Genomic DNA, 18,072 nt, shown 5'->3' with positions numbered 1-18,072 from the left:
AAAAGTCCAGAAATTTTATCTGATATATGATGTAATAGGAAACCATGATATGGCCTTCATGACCAAAATAAAGAGGATTTATACACGGAATTGGATTAAAAAAAACACAAGGGAGCTGTGATGAAAGAAAATCAGGGTTTGGAATAAGTATGTGGTAGTCAAGATAGAAAAAGCTGATGGTAGACATTGTGTAATCAAAGTATTCTGTGAAGTGTACCAAAAATATGCAAGGATGTTTTCAAATGAAAAATTAGAAAAGGGCTGGGATTTGCTACTAGATTGTTTTAAAACAGTAAAAGACAGGGGACAAAGATAATTCAAAAATGAAGGTAGCTCAAAGCTATATTGTATTAAAGCTTGGACAGAGTATTCAACATAATGTAGTTTTGAATTGGGGAAAGCCTGAAAAATGGAAACTGATGTTAACAAATTTCTAAAAATAAATAAAATATTTCTAAAATATTTTAGAAAATATCTGTCATTGCCATGTATGTTAAATTGAAAATGAGCTTTCTAAGTTAAATTGCCTTACTGAGACATAAGCTTCCTGAGAGTCATGTCACTGTATTCTTATTTATTTGACCCTTCTCTTATTTCCTTCTTCAGACTTAATATTTAAATACTATCTACCACTCCATGGGGCCTAGGAGTAGAAGGTATGATTTTAAATGTGGAGAGCATGCTTACCAATAATTTATTTAACTCTGATATGCCAGGAATTTCAAAGACTATCCTAAGACCTGGTCAGACATCAAAGGGTCAGTTAGCTATGATCTGATTTGGTCAATGAAGGTTATCAGAGAGTACATTTTATTCTCCATTCCCTATTATGATTTATTGTTTTTTAAAAAAGCATACTCCATTTCACACTGTGTGTACCTCTATCATTCTGATTAAATAGACATAAATGTTTTAAGTCTTATTCTGCATTTTTACCAGCTAATAAAACTGAAAAAATTTTTAAAAAGCAACTCCCAGTTTATAGTATGCTATACCTCTTATGATACAAATAAACGTTTGAATGAACTTTTTAAAAAATATAATAGAAATATTTGACCTTTTAATTCTCTGAAAAGAAATATTTTTTAATTAACCAAGCAATTGGCAGTGCAAATTTAATATTTTCTAACACCATAAGATACAAGAGAATGTGTGTGCTTTTCCTTACTTAATTAGTTGATGAGTTATGAACATAAGCAACTCCGATAAAAATGACATTAATCTGAAGAACAAAATCCCAGGTCTTTATTGGCTTTCAGTAGAGGTTCTTTTCTTTCCTAAGTTTTAGTCAGAGTAACATGGACATAAGGTAATCTATTTTCAGTAGTAATGATTGGCTTTCTAGGGAAAACACAGGTAGTCGATGTCCACAAATATTCCTAAACCCATTTGTCTCCTTCCTCCTGCCTTTCCTACAATGAATCCTATTAACTATAGAACATAATACTCCCTCTACTTGAGTGTCTCTTCAGCCTATGCTTTAGGAAACTTTTCTGAGTTTGTGTTCTACCAAAATCAGATCCTGACTTAAGTATTAAAGTGCAATTAGTGTATTTTAGAAAGTGATTTCAGGAAACAGTAGGGATTTGGGGAAGTGAGACAGGGAATGGAAGGAAGGCAATGAAGGGTGAATTACTAAGCAAGTTTCATTGTGAGCAGAGCTTAATCTTACTGGGATTCCTGAGAAACCATTAAAAACAGTAACTTCAGAATTAGCCCATTCAAAGTGTGAGAAGACTCAGGTATATATGCACCAACTCCCTTCAGTTATGGATGGCGTTCTTTTCCTAGGGTGCATTAATTCAATGCATGCATGCTGGCTAGTCTTCCAATTGCCAGAGCTGCATCTTTTTCTGACGACTTTCTCTGACAGCTGGTCTATTCTGCCCCTACACAGGCTGGAAATGCTAGGGAATTAACACTCTGCTATGGACACATCCCCCACCATTGTGAAAAATCAGGCCAGTCTGTTCTGAAATGGTAGGGTAAGGAGAAAAGGGTGGGGCATTAACAGTTTGTTACAAATATCAACATAGTTGTATGAAAAAGGAAAATGAGAATTATAATAATAATAATCTGTTACTGCAAGCTATTGTTGGAAAGATCAAATAAATATGAAAGAATTTGGAAAACCTGAAGTACTAAAAAAATTAAGATTTTATAACTTTCTCAATCCAAATATTGTAACCATTGATTGTAAGAATAATTTTTTCTGTTTTTTAAAAAACACATTTCTAATTTTTTAAGATATAGACATGAAGAATCAATGTACATATTCTGATTATTTTTTCATCCTATGTGGCACAAAGAAAATAGGAGCAAATATATACCAGAAGAGTTTATCACCTAATCTCACATCTTGGGTTTGTATGACAAGTTCTATAAATAGACATATTGATAAGAAATCTTTTCCAAGATTGCACTTCTTAGAAAAATTTATTAAACTTCTCAAAGATTCAAACAGTTTTTATGTTTATGTATTTAATCACATAAATTCATTGTTGGTGAATATGTTTATGAAACAGTCTATGAAAGCTCACCCTAATTTATATGGAAACATAAATGTGTTATTAGCATTATTCCAAAAAGTTCCCAAGCTTTAATATCCCAGTAGATAAAGAGATATCTTAATATTAGAAAGAATCCTAAATTCTTTGGCACTGAGTATATTTCCTTAGTTTGTAATAGATCAGTGAGTTTTCTAGCATTTTTCTAAATATTATGAAATACATCTTTTGGCACTTACCTTAAAGACAATAAATCTGAACTAACACTTTACACAGTGCAATGAAAAGAAACTTGTGATAATTGGTACATGGTTATGTAAAAGGTAAACATTAGGAGAAGCTGCCTGAGGGGTATAGGGGAATTTTTATCTTTGGAACTCTTCTTTAAGTCTAAATTATTTCAAAATAAAAACGTGAAAATAAAAAGAACCTTGAACTGATAATCTGGTTGTGACTCTTCTACCTACTAACTTTGTGGCCTAGAATAACTCATTTACCTGCTCTGAGTTTCATTTTCTTAATCTATATAATGGGAGAGTTGGTAGATGTTCTTTACATATCTAAAAACAAATTTCTATCTCAGTATGCTTATGACCATAGAATCTTACAAAAGAAAATTGTCAACATCAAAGTAAATACTGTATGCATTAACATGTATTTTTAAATCTGTTAATGATACACATTATACACTGTTGGCACAATGGAAAATGATATGCACCATAGGCACAATGGAAAATGATATACCAAGGAAAACAATCTTGATACTGTAAAGAATGTATTTGATATATTTATTCTCTGTTTTTGTATTTTGAAAGCAATCATTCGTTGAAATCTATAGTTAAAAATATTTTGTTGGGATGACAATTCAAAATGTGACAGTTTCAGCTTTTAAACCATTTGGATATGAAAAATTGCTGGGGTAAAAACAGTGAATGATAAAGATGATAAAATGATAAAGATAGAGAAAAAATTAAGAAAAAAAGAACTTCAAAAGTAGATTAAAGAAGCTATAATTAACTAGTATTCATATGTTATATCAACTAAGTTGAAATCATTTATCTCTTGCATCCATAAAATATCTTCATCTACACATACTTTATTCTGATAATGCCTAAAGTTATCCTGAGTCTCCATTTGGTCTGGTCCTGGCTTAGGCCATATGCCCAGAGCAATTATCAATACCTTCAAAATTGTCCCAATTTGAACAGTAAATTATATGGTCACCCTAATATTACTCAAGAGTCTTGACTTTTGTTTTAGCCTGCCAATTATAAACCATAAAATATTTTTTGTTCATCAGATTCTTTTATATGGCAATTTCCCAATATGTAATAATAGAAATGTTTATTATTGTTCACTCTTGTATTACATTGTGGTATAATAAATTAGTATGTCCCCACATCCTCTACTCTTCATGATGTTTATTCCCTACCTATACTTTTCTTAGCTAGAGCTAAGCCAAAGCTCAAGAACAGAGGTAGAAAGTAGTAGGATAGAATTTAAAAATGTATTTTTTCACATTTTACTGTGGAAACAATCATTTTGATCAGATGATTCTTCATTACTGTGCCAAGGTGAAGTGAATTGAAGAAATGATAAATGAGACATTATAAATATAATGAAATAGATCTTCAAATGATAAACCATCAGACCCACAAACAGAATCATGGATTATTCAGATTCCTATGTGTTTACTTCCTGCTGTTCAAATAAGCCTCAGTCCTTGAATTCCAGACAAGGTTTTAATGGCTCTAGTCAAGGCTTCTTTCTAATGTAGTCTGCTATTTCCACTGTTTATTACAGGTCAAATAATAAAAAGTTCCATTTGTGTTATAATAATGTTACACGTATTTATAAGTACAAGAAGAAATTGGTATCCTTGTATATTAAAAAAAATACATTACCATACTCTACCTTGCTAGATTCTGCCTTGCTATTTAATCTTTTGGTTTCACTAGGTAAGCATTTCTATGGTAGGTCAGGAGTGTCTAATTGACTTCATGTAATTCTAAATTATTTTATCCATGTTTCATTTCATATAATTGAGAATGTATAGGGCTTACTTATTAAAACCTACATTTTACATATGGATGTTTTTATGCATATGGTATAGAAAGAAGAGGGATGTGTGTGTGTATGTGTGTGTTTGATAGAAGGAGATAAGAAGAGACTGGGTATTACAAGTCTACCTAATGTCTGTAGTGGGGGTAGAAACTTTAGTAAATGCATAATTTGCCTTTATTTAACCTTTTCTTCTCAAGGTCAAATATTTGTAGGCTTTAAGAAAAAATTTTTTTTTCTTAAATTTCCATTCTTATAATGGAAAATTCTTATTCAAAAGGAGATAATACAGTATAATGGATCCCAGGTACTGTATACCCACCTTCAATATTGTAAACTCCTGATCAATCTTGTTTCAATTTAACCTCTTTCTCAGAGTAATTTTGAAGAAAATTCTATCAATACATTTTTATTCTGAAAACATTATGGCCTTAAAAAATTCAAAATACCATTATTATATTGAAAATAATTGACAAAAACTCCTTAATATTATCAAATATCTGGTCTGTGTTTACATTTCTCAATGGTCTTTAAATTTTCTCAATGGTCTTATAACATTTTTTACATTTTGTTAAACCTCTACCCAAATAAATACATTACAATGGGTTCATATGTTACTTAAATCTCTTTTAATCTATGTCAGTCAAGCTTCAACCCGAGAAGCAGACCAGTAGGATATATATTTTTAAAATTTATATTTTACACACAGACACACAAATATATAGTGATAGTGATATTAAGGGAATTGGCTCACACAACTGTGGCCTCTGGCAAGCAAGTCTAAAGTCCACAGATGGATGCTAGGGGAAGAAAGATACTGGGGGATGGGAGAGCAATTGCAGGCCCAATTGTGCTGTAAGTCTCTGATTTTCAGAGACCTAGTTGCTTTGATGGCTACCACCTGATTAGTAAGCCAGGCCCACCTATGGTAATCTCCCTTTTGGTTAACTGAAAATTGAAACCTTAAATATATCTCCAGAATCCCTTCACATCAGGCCCTAGACTATCGCTTGATTGAATAACTCTGAGAAGTTGTATATATGCTGCAAAGTGGCTGCTGCTTTCTCTCTGTCCTCCAACTCGCACAAAAGAATATCCCTTGTAGACTACCCTAACTAGAAACTTACTAGCAAGGAATTCTGAGAAATGTAGTTCAACCTAACTAGGTCGACACATCACAAAGCCATCACAGCCCACCCTTTTTCTCCTTGACACCCATACACAGCTTCTTAAAGCATTTTCAATCACCAAGGAAATACAATAGCAAAATCATACTTATAATAAAAATAATGATATACAGAATGAACTATTCCACATGAGACTAAAAACATGCTAGCCCTTTCCTCAGGACAGGATACAAAACCTTTGGGTGATGTTTCCACTCCCCCTGTGATATCCTGTAAATTAAATATGGAAATATAATAGTAACTTATTAACACATCTTATATTACATGATAAAAGAGACATATGAGAGTAATTAATATATATACATAATATAAACATTCACGTGAAAATAAATATTTGTAACGATTATAGTCTTCACTTCCTCATATGGTCACATCGTCACAGTTGGTATTTCTACTCTTCCACAACTTTCATTTCCTTTCCCCCTCTACCTTTTCAGTATTCCCTTTGCCCTCAGCAAGCACCTCACCTGGTTGTGGGTCTTTGCCAAGTGGGATGACCCAAATCTTAATTTCTGAAGGATCTGGGCTATTAGAAATCCTACCTGAATTGAGTTGTAGTTTTCCATTGACTTTAATCAAAGGAACTTGAGAATGAAAGAGATGCCCTAGGGGATCTGTATTTCAAACAACATCTTTAACCTCATTGTATAATAGCACCCAATTTTCCTTGATAGCCAGGATCAGTCACTGCAGCCAGCTCAGTAACTCCTTTCCCATCCTATTGATTCACAGGCTTGAGCTGCCCAAAGTGGCCAGATGGCAGTCTCAACTTCTAGTTCAATGGAATCTTTATTGTGTTATCTGGTGGATGCATTCCTTGCTTTGAAATTTAAGACCTCTATACCAAGGGCAATAGTGAGAGGAGCCACTCCCATTTCCAGGCCTTGGATTTATAATTTAAGGATCTATAAATCCTGGTTATGGAAGAAATAGCACTAGATGCTAAGTCTGATTTAGAGCATGGACCACAACCTGGGGGGCGTTGCCCCAGTCTCACAAGGTATTGCCAACTCGCTGATACCATGACTGAGTTTTCAAAGGGCAATCCACAGTCCTATCAAGCCAGCTGCTTCAGAGTGATGGAGGACATAAGACCAGTGAATTCCATGAGTATGAGCTCATTGTCACATGATATAAAAATCTTATAATATAGCAGTAGACTTTCTCAAGGTCTCCTTCTTGGATTTGTAAATTGATTGCCTCAGGTCCAGAATTTGATTGAGGTGCCATGACTCTCTATTTTGATGGTTCAAGTCAGACTTCTGGTCACTAGACTTAGAATTTCCACCTATATGGATCAAGTGAGAATTCAGTAGGCTTCCCATCTCAGATACTATAGTTTTCATCTCTAGCAATTAAGTTTAGGTCTTTTTTTTATATCTTCCAAGTATCCACTTAATATGTTGAATAAATCCTATAGATTCTTGAACATATGGAAGACAGTTACAATTATTTTAATATCTTTGTTTATTTGCTATATTATGTGTCATTTCTGATATGGTTTTGATTGTTTTTTTCTCTTCAATATGAATATATTGTCCTGCTTTTCTACATGTCTGGTAATTTTTATGGGATGTCAGGCATTATTTATTTTACCTTGTATGCTGGGTATTTTTGTGTTACTACAAATATTCTTGAGCTTTGTCCTTGAATGTAGTTGTTGGAAACAGTCCAGTATTTTGTGGTCGTGCTTTATGAGGTGGAATCAGATCATCTAATCTAGTGCTAATCTTGTCCCACAACTGAGGCAAAACCCTCTTAATACTCTAGCTGATGCACAGTGAATTATGAGGTTTTCCATTCTAGGTAGAGGGAGTAGGAACTATTCCTAGCTCTGCGTGAGCACCAGGCACTGTTACCTCATTTCCTTAGGTTGTTCCCTCCAGTGCATCTGCTGATTGGTACTCAGCTGAAGACTCAAGGAAACCCTTTTCTATTTATTTCCAAATGTCTATTTCTGTGGAGTTCTTTTTCTCAGTACTCTGCTACTCTATGAATTTTAGCCACCCTGTTGGGTTGTTCCTCAAAAAGCTAAACAAAGAAATCTCATATGATCCAGATATTCCACTCCTAGATATGTAGTTATCCAAAAGAAAACAGGGCTTAAGCAAATACTTTTACATGAGTTCTAATAAAAAGCTAGGAAGTAGAAGCAAACCAAATCTCCAACTAATGAAGGGATAAAAAAATGTGGTATAGTCATGTAACATATACTGTATACCATTCCACAATGGAATATTATTTAAGCACAATATGGATGAACCCCAAACACATTATACTAAAAATATAATATGCATGTTGTTTATTGAACATAAAGTGTATGCTTATTGAACATAAAGTATATGGCCTACATGCTAAATGAGAATGTATTTATCATATTATGTGGATATTCTACAATGATAGAATAAAGAATACTATACACACACATACACTGGCCCACACACAATATGCTTCTGTTTAGCTTGTAATTCCTGTCAAAAATATTATTTAAGGAAAAGTATATTACATTTCCTTTCAGACTTATGCACTTCACAGTGGGTATAGCCTTTATAATCTAATTTGAAAAAATGTCTATTCAAGTCTTTTGCCCATTTTAAATTTTTGTTGAGTTGTAGGAGTTCTTCATATATTCTGGATACTAGTCCCTTACCATATATATGATTTACAAATATTTTCTCTCATTTTGTAAGTTGTCTTTTCAGTTTATTGATACTGTCCTTCAATTTGCAAAAGTGTTCAATTTTGATGAAATCCAACTTACCTATTTTTTTCTTTTCTTCTGCTTATTGGTGTCATATCTAAGATTCAGTTGCAAAATTTGAAGTCATGAAGATTTACTCCTATGTTTTCTTCTGAGAGTTTTATTGTTTTATGTCCTATATTTAGGCCATTAATTCATTTTGAGTTAATTTTGTATGTAGTGTCAGGTAGGGTTCCAACTTCATTCTTTTACATGTGGAAATCCAGTTGTTCCAGCACAGTGGTTTTTTTTAAGATTTTTATTTATTTATTTATTTGACAGAGAGAGACACAGCGAGAGAGAAAGAGCACAAGCAGGGGGATTGGGAGAGGGAGAAGCAGGCTTCCCACCGAGCAGGGAGCCTGATGTGGGGCTCGATCCCAGGACCCCGGGATCATGACCTGAGCCGAAGGCAGACGCTTAATGACTGAGCCACCCAGGCGCCCCTGTTCCAGCACAGTGTTAACTATTCTTGTCATGTTTCATGGAAAGCATGAAAAGCCAGAGGGTCACAGTTATAACTTCCTAGTTACCTAAATATTAGCAATACTTTCTTTCTTAATTAAAATTTAGGAAAGTTTATTTATTGGTAGCTGAGGAGGAAGATAGAGTAGGAGGATAAAGATAAGGAAGTAGATGGTAAGATTCTCTTTTAGATTGAACAGCATTATCAATATCCATATCAATGCTATATTTCAGAGCCTCCAAAATGACTCTCTATACCCTCCATTTTCCAGAAGCCCTATTATCCCACATGAGGGAAAAGCCTATGGTGCTGAGGGATAAATATTTCAAGTGTTCCAATCTTTCCCATTCTACATTTTCATCTCTTTGTTCCACTAGCTCTTCTTACAGTGCTAAGCCAAAATGAATGGTACTACCATCACGCTAAACTTCATGAACACTCAGATTTCCTTTAAGCCTAGGCTTTGGTCTCACAAAACATTTTGCCCCTTAAACTGAGGAAAACTGGACTTTTTCTAATAGAACTTTTTTGGAAACTAAGAAAAGAATCAGAAAGTGTAGAAAAATAAAAGTTTAATGTGTATCCTGTATACTGACAACTGAATTTTATCTGTAAATTGGCTTAGTTGGTATATGTTTATGGAACACCACGGCTTGCTCCCCTTTTTCTTACTTCAAATATGTCATGGTTGCATGTTTATCCAGGTGTTGTTAGCTGGAGATAGATTTTAAATATCCTCACAGCTAGGTAATAAATTTCTCAATTTAATATTCAGGTTTATTTCCAGCTCTCTGTCCCCCAGCCTGCACCCTACAGTCCCAAGCTATAATTTTTATGCTTCAACCAACCCTTTGAGCCAAGACGTGGTCCCATATTTCCCTAATTTCAAAGACTGCAATTACTTATTTTATTAACACAACCTTCCACCCCACCCCTGGCCCAATCATCATATGTCTTTGTCTGAATCATTTTTACTGACTGGCTGTAAAGCTAGTCCTATCTTAAATGAAATTGTGTTCCTTTACCTGGATTGGTGTGTTAGGAATTTATTGTGCTATTATCTGCTTTGTATCACCTTGGATACTCTAGGATACTCTAAGGACAAGAGAGATTTTTCCTATCAGAAGATAGCCAGGGCTTAGTATTCTGAATCTGAAATTTCTGCCTTAAGTGGGGGGACGTAAAGGTTTCTGTGTTTCAGGTCCCTAATACAACACTTGGATAACTGGCAAGAGAGCTCTTTCAAAAGAAGGAGAGAGATGTTAGTACTGAGAGTTGAGAAGGAGAAAGTGACTATCTGAAAGACAAGGAGAGTTATAAAATGTCAGAGTCCTCTTGCATGCAGCTCTCTTAACGAAGAATGATTAAGTGATGCTGCGAAACACTAACCACTTAGCACTGCAGCCTACAGGGCAGTGCTATAGGTCTTTGCAGCTGAGCCTGCACTCAATGAGTGGTGTCAACATGGCAAGCTTATTGAGCCTGTCAGTAGATTGGTGTGCAGCATACAGCAGAAGATGAACTGCAGTAACAGTATCATGAAGCATACGGAGATAATAACTGCCATAGCCTAAAGACCAGCCTACATCCCCATATCTCCAATTCTGGACAGGTACCAACTATAAATCCTCCAGATCCTTGGATATTCCTAGAAAGAAAATAGCTCCTTCCATTAAATACAACAAATATAATCTTGTACAACTCTAGATGGTGGGGATTTGGAATATAATTTGGTTTGTTTTAGAACAAATAAAGCATGCTACTTAGTATATGGAGCAAATTCATACTGGCTACATTAATATCCAGTCCTGGTCTCTCAAGCGGCTCTGTGGTTCTGATAGAAAATGCCATCATTCCCTGCTGGAATCTGTCTTGAGTCCTGTCAGCTCTTCTGACAGTTAGAAGCAGAGTTCTCATCTTTTACAGTTTCTAAAACCCTTTATATATTGAACTGGCCACTAAATTCCTATTTTTCTGTCAATGAGAAATCTCTGAGTTCCCAGCTTATTTGCGAAACAGAGATAAATGACAGATACTAAGTTTAATTACTACTGAGGGTCAGGACACCAGCTCTGTCCACTGCCACAAGTCTTTTTGAAATTCCCCCAGATGCTCACAAATGGCACCCATCCAGAATTCTTTTCCAAGTTAAAACTGGAAAACTGTTTTTTGGCAACCATAAAGATATTAGTGAATGTCCACTAAAAATAAGACTAAGCTTATTTAGTTAGACCTCCTAGTAAATTTACCCAGGTTTTTATTTGACAGAGAGAGACACAGCAAGAGAGGGAACAAGCAGGGGGGGTGGGAGAGGGAGAAGCAGGCTTCCCGCAGAGCTAGGGAGCCCAATGCAGGGCTCAATCCCAGGACCCTGGGATCATGACTTGAGCTGAAGACAGACACTTAACGACTAAGCCACCCAGGCACTCCTGTATATTTTAACTTAACTACATATGCTACATTTCCTCACATGCTCTCTTTGTGCTTCAGTCTTTTCACAATCTCAGTTTGGAATATTAAATGTTACTTCTTAACTTTATGGTATTTGAAAGGATTTTCAGTTCTGCTGTTAATGATCTGTAATATTGGACAAGTACTTCCCCTTTCTGGATCTTACTCATCCATAACATAAAGGATTTTATTAAATTATTTTTAAGAATCCTTATAGTTCTGACTTTCTGTAAGGGTAAATTGAAAACACTATGAAATATGATTAAGAAGTCAAGGGAAAGCATCTTTATTTTCTAAGGAGTTAGTTAAGTTTAAATCTATTACTTTTTGGGAGAATATTCACTTATAGATTTGTAATATATTACTGGTAGCCAAAAGTAGAAGAATAAAATCTTCAGAAATAGATATTTTCAAAAAATGTATAAATGTTTAAGTGGCTTTACATATTATGTGTGCAAAAGTATCTTTGGTTTGATATTATAGCACATACCTTCCAGCCTCTAGAATAGTCCACTTGGCATAGATAATTCGTTTTTCTGGGCTTCATTGCTTGTTTGTTTGTTCTGTTTTATTTTGTCTTAAGAATTTGGTGGTGATGCTGGAGATAATGAGAAATCTTGTAATGTTCCTAAACAGATGTGCAAATATGAAAATCACTTCACTATGGTATCTTATAAGGCTGTTTCCTTTTTGTAGTTCTGATTAAAATACCATCAAAAAGTAACATTGATCTGGCCAGTAGATGCAGCACAGGTTGTTTTAGAGTGCTTCACAGAATATATGTTAGATATTTAAATTCATTTGTACTATGAGGTTATGAAATCCAAGGCTTATGTCCAGCTAGGTCACGATTGCATTTTCATTTCTTAGCAAAATACATGGCCAAAATATGTGTGTGAGAAATATGTTTTAAATGAGTCACTGCTACTATTTAATTACCTATCGATTTCATCTATAGTATGTGAGAACTCAAGTTTTGGGGTATACATTCACTGTAATAAAGACAGATGCAAAGTACTCAGGGGGAGTCAAATTTGTAAGGTTTATGCTACATTTAAGCCAGCTACATTATGATGGGAAGCCCTTATTTTACTATTTTAAGATCAGTCCTTGTCATTATCTTAAAGCTAAATCTACACAAGCCTCCACATTTGCTAAGTGGATAGATTTAGTACTATTTACTATTTTGTTCCATAGTCCATATAGTATGAGAAACTATATTCATACAGATGCTACTACTTTTGTAATTAAAAAGGATGAAAGATGAAGTTAAAAAAAAATTTTTTTTAGGTAGTATACTTAGTACACAATTTAAATTTCAAAAATAGCAGTTATTGTTGTTGAAACAAATTTCCAGGCCCAAGATAATCCCTCTTCTGCTTCTCTCTGGAGTGCTATGTGAGCAAACTGAAACTGAAGTAACTTCTATGTTCCTATAAATGCTCTGCTTGACCAGAAACGCAGTATATCCAGTCAGCCAATCCCCAAATGCCAAGCCAACTCTGAATCTTCTTCCGCTAAACAAGGTTGAGTATGTGGCCCCAGCCAATCAGATATTTTCCATTTTTCTCTAGTTTTTCATTCTTTAACCAATAAAAGCTTCCCGCCTTTCACCCCTTTTGCAGTTCTCTGAAATGCACCAACTATTCGATTGTTTGTTTGTATTACTTAAATTGTCTTTAATCAGTTTTAACACTGTCAAAATAGTGAGAAGCACTAAATTATCATATGTATGTGAGATTTCAAAATCAAGAGATTATCATATAAACGAATTGCTAATATACTTTATGAATTTTCTAATTAGTAACCCTGTATTAGTATTTAAATACCACTATTAGTTAAGTGTATCACAGTATGGTCCTTAAAAAGAAGACAATAAAACCACTGCAAGGCTCTACCCGCCGGTATTCCCCAAACAAGAAATTGCCTAAACACAAGTACACAACTCCCAGGACTTTTAGAGTCCTGCCTTGTCCTCAATAATATCCCCAGAGCTAACACTTCATCTGTGAGGAAAAGGTGAATTGATTTCTTATTTTGGCATATGAAAGGAGTCAACAGAATGTCCATTGCCGCCTTCTTTGTGCTGTTTGGACCATTTTTGTCCCTATTTATTATACTCCCCTCATTGTCCCATTTTACTTGCTTCCTCTATATTTTCTAGCCTGACCTCCTCCCTTTTTGACTCCATTTTTTTCCCAGACACCCACAGAGGCACAAATAACAACTGAGTGCCTCAAATCCTCCCCTACTACCTTTATCTTAGTTACAACTATACTTGAACTAAGTATTAACTAGAAAGGAAGGAAATTATTACTAGATTGAATATAAATAAATGTTAATGCATATGTATATATATGTACATATATAATGTATGTGGGTATTATTTGCTAATATTAAGAATATTTGTGTTTATATTCATAAATTATATTGGCCTGTAATTTTCAGTTATATCTATAATAGATGTCTATAATATCTTTAGTTTTAGTATCAGGGTAATACCAGCCTGATAAAATATGTTGGAAGTATACCTACTTTTTCTGTGTTTTGAAAGAGTTTGAATATGGTTGGTGTACTTTCATCCTTAAATGTTTGATAGAATTCATCTCTAAAGCTGTCTAAGACTGGCGGTTTCTTTGTAAAAGATTGTTAATTAACTTCTTTGGGAGATCTAGAGCTGTTCAGACTTTTGAAATTTACTGTTATATTACATTTAGAATTTCAAGGAGTTTGCCCATTTTGTTTATGTTGCTGAATTTATTGACATGAAATTGTTCATAATATTTGCTTACTGTCCTGTTTTGTTTTTTTTTATTAACGATTTTTATTTACTTATTTGAGAGAGAGAGAGAGAGAGCGCGCAAGCACGAGTGGGGGGCGGGTGGTGGGCAGAGGGAGAAGCAGATTCCCCACTGAGCAGAGAGCCCAACACTGGGCTAGATTTCAGAACCCTAGGGTCATGACCTGAGCTGAAGGCAGACGCTTAACTGACTGAGCCCCCCAGGCACCCCTGTTTACTGTCCTGTTAATATCTTTAGGATCTATGGTGGTGTTCCCTCTTTCATTGTTGGTATTAATAACTTGTGTCTTCTTTATTTTTTCTTTTGTTTCTATAGATTTATCAATTTTATTGATCTTTCCAAAATATAGATTTTCACTTACTTTTTATATTGTTTGACTATTTTCTGTTTCACTGAGTTTCATTCTTATTTTTATTGTCTCCGTTTTTTATATTTAGTTTGGATTTAATTGGCCCTATTTCCTAGCTCCTTGCAGTGGAAACTTAGGCCACTGATTGCCCAAAAAAGTTTGAGAGGAAGCGATGTGTGACACCTCTGGTAGAAGCACTGCATATATGCTATGAGTGCATTCCCTTTTCCCCTCTGCTATGAGATTGGAAATGATCCATGCTGGGGAATAGAGCATTAGCCAATCCTCAAATGACATGAATGTGAGGGGAAAATAACCATTATTGTCAAAAGATTTGGAGTTGTTTGTAACCCCCCAGGATAACCTAATCCAGTTTCTCAATATCAACACTGTTAACAATGGGATAGGATAATTCTTTGATGTTGGGGGAGGGCTCTCCAGTGAATTGCAGGATTTTTTAACCAGCAACCTTGGTCTCTACCCACTTGATGCCAGAAGCACCCTCTTTCCTATTGTGATAAACATAATTGTCTCCAGACATTGTCAGATGTCTTCTAGGTGGCAAAATCTACTCCCCTCCCTACCCCTCACCCTGCTGTCTAAAAGCCACCTGGCTGACTCATATACATACACATGTGGAAGTAACAAAGTAAAAATGGAGCTATACACTAAAATCAATTCTAGGTGGATTAAAGACATATATATGAGAGACAAAGCTATGAAACATTTAGGAGATAATACAGTAGAATATCTTTATTTCTTCAGGTAGGAGAAGATTTCCTAAATAAGACATGAAAAACATAATAGAATAAAGGATTAATAAATTTGCCTAATTTTTAAAAATATCTGCTCATGAAAACACACCTTAAAGAGATGGAAAACATAAGCCACAGAGTTTTAGGAAATGTTTGCAACATATAAAACCAATAAATAATTAATATCCAGAACATGTAAATATTACTCCAAACCACTATTTAAAAATTTTTGGAAAAATGTTTCTGTGGTTGATGTCAAAGAGATTATGGCCTATGTTTTCTTTTAGGAATTTTATGGTTTCAGGTTTCATATTTATAAATATGAAACAATACATTATTGTTGTATATGGCATAAAAAAAGTGGTCTAATTTCATTCTTTTCCACATAGCGATCCAGTTTCCCCAACCCCACTTGTTTAAGGGACTGTCTTTTTGGGGTGCCTGGGTGGCTCAGATGGTTAAGCATCTGCCTTTGGCTCAGGTCATGATCCCAGAGTCCTGGGATCGAGTCCTGCATCAGGCTCCTTGCTCAGCTGGGAGCCTGCTTCTCCCTCTCCCTCTACTGCTCCTCCTGCTTGTGCTCTCTCTGTGTGTCAAATAAATAAATAAAATCTTAAAAAATAAAAGAGACTGTCTTTTTCTCATTGTATATTCTTTGTCATAGATTGATTAACCATACATGCATGGGTTTATTTCTGGACTCTCGACTCTGTTCCATTGATCTATGGGTCTATTTTCTGCCAGTGCCATACTGTTTTAATTACTACAGCTTTGCAGTATATCTTGAAATCTGGGATTGTGATACTCCAGTTTTGTCCTTTTTCAAGATTGCTTTGGCTATTTAGAGTCTTCTGTGGCTCTATGCAAATTTTACGATTATTTGTTATAGGTCTGTGAAAAATACTGTTGGTTTTTGATAGGCACTAAATCTGTAGATTGCTTTGGGTAGTATGGACATTTTAGCAATATTTGTTCTCCTAATCCATGAGCATGGAATGTCTTTCCATTTATTTTGTGTCATCTTCAATTTCTTTCATCACTGTTTTATGGTTTTTAGAGTACAGGTTTTCACCTCCTTGATTAAATTTATTCCTAGGTATTTTATTCTTCTTGCTGAAATTGTAAATGGGATTGTTAATTTCTCTTTCCACTACTTCATTATTAGTGTATAGAAATGCAACAGATTTCTGTATGTTAATATTTCTAGATATGTCTCCTAAGGCAAGGGAAACTAAAGCAAAATTAAGCTATTGGGACTACCTCAAAATAAAAAGATTTTGCACAATGAAGGAAACCATCAATAAAACAAAAAGAAAACTAACTGAATGGGAGAAGATATTTGCAAATAACATATCCAATAAAGGCTTAGTATCCAAAATATACAAAGAATTTACACAACTCAAAAACAAATATCCAAATAACCCAATTAAAAAATGAGCAGAGGACATGAATAGACATTTCCCAAAGAAGACATACAGATGGCCAACAGACAAATGAAAAGATGCTCAACATCACTAATCAGAGAAATGCAAATTAAAACAATGAGATATCACTTCACACCTGTCAGAATGGCTAAAATAAAAAACACAAGATATAACAAGTGTTGGTGAGTATATAGAGAAAAAAGAACCCTCATGCATTATCGATTGGAGTGCAAACTGGTGCAGCCATTGTGGAAAACAGTATGAAGGTTCCTCAAAAAATTAAAAATATAATTACCATATGATTCACCAATTCCACACTGGGTATTTACCCAAAGAATATGAAAACATTAATTTGAAAAGATTTATGCACCCCTATGTTTATTGCAGAATTACGTAACAATAGCCAAGATATGTAAGAAACCTAAGTGTCCACTGATAGATAGGTGGATAAAGAAGATATAATATATATATATATTTATATATATGTGTGTGTGTGTACACACACACACACATGCACGCACACACAGAATATTACTCAGCCATAAAAAAGAATGAAATCTTGCCATTTGCAACAACATGGATGGATTTGCATGTTGCCATTTACAACAACATGGATTTTAGAAAATATTATGCTAAGTGAAATAAGTCAGAGAAAAACAAATACCAAATGATTTCATTAATATGTGGAATTTAAGAAACAAAGCAAAGAATGAAAGGGACAAATGAAAAAACACTCTTAAATATAGAAAATAAACTGGTTGTTATCAAAGGGGAGGTGGGTGCAGAGTTGGGTGAAATAAGTGAAGGGGATTAGTGCATTTATCGTAATGAGCACTGACTAATGTATAGAATTGTTGAATCATATTGTACACTTGAATCTAATATACACTGTGTGTTAATTATAATTGAATAAAAACCAAAAATAATTGAACTACTTAATAGAAAAATGGACAAAATAAGGATAATTTTACAAAAGAAGAATTTTGTATAAATATAAGCCATATATCTAGTTGTGAAATGCTCAATCTCATTACTAATCAGAAGATGCAAATTAAAACTGCAGTGAGATAGTTCTATCCATCAGATTAAAAAAGTCTTAAGGTCTGACAATATCACATTTGGAAGGATATGAAGCAAGAGAATTCTCATCCTGTCTTGTAGGTGTGTTAATTGGAGAAGTCACCTTAAAAATAGTTTGTAGTCATCATTAATAGACATTCAGACTGTTCATAGATATTTGTTGTTCTCTTCCAGGTTTATGCTAAAATTGTACCACCCCCTTGAAGTTAATGGCTATATGGCCAGTATCATTTCCAAGTGGGAGGCTTTAA

At 34.4% G+C, this 18,072-nt stretch overlaps 1 long non-coding RNA gene across 1 annotated transcript in view; it reads left to right on the top strand.

Moving 5' to 3' along the window:
* LOC145723460 (uncharacterized) overlaps nt 1–18,072 on the top strand; it is a 60,704-nt gene that overhangs the window by 1,534 nt on the left and 41,098 nt on the right. The window lies entirely within an intron of this gene.

This window comes from Leptonychotes weddellii, chromosome 9 (genome assembly GCF_054177405.1).
Source record: "Leptonychotes weddellii isolate Sample4059 chromosome 9, ASM5417740v2, whole genome shotgun sequence".
NCBI lineage: Eukaryota > Metazoa > Chordata > Mammalia > Carnivora > Phocidae > Leptonychotes > Leptonychotes weddellii.
This window is presented reverse-complemented; position numbering and strand designations above follow the sequence as displayed.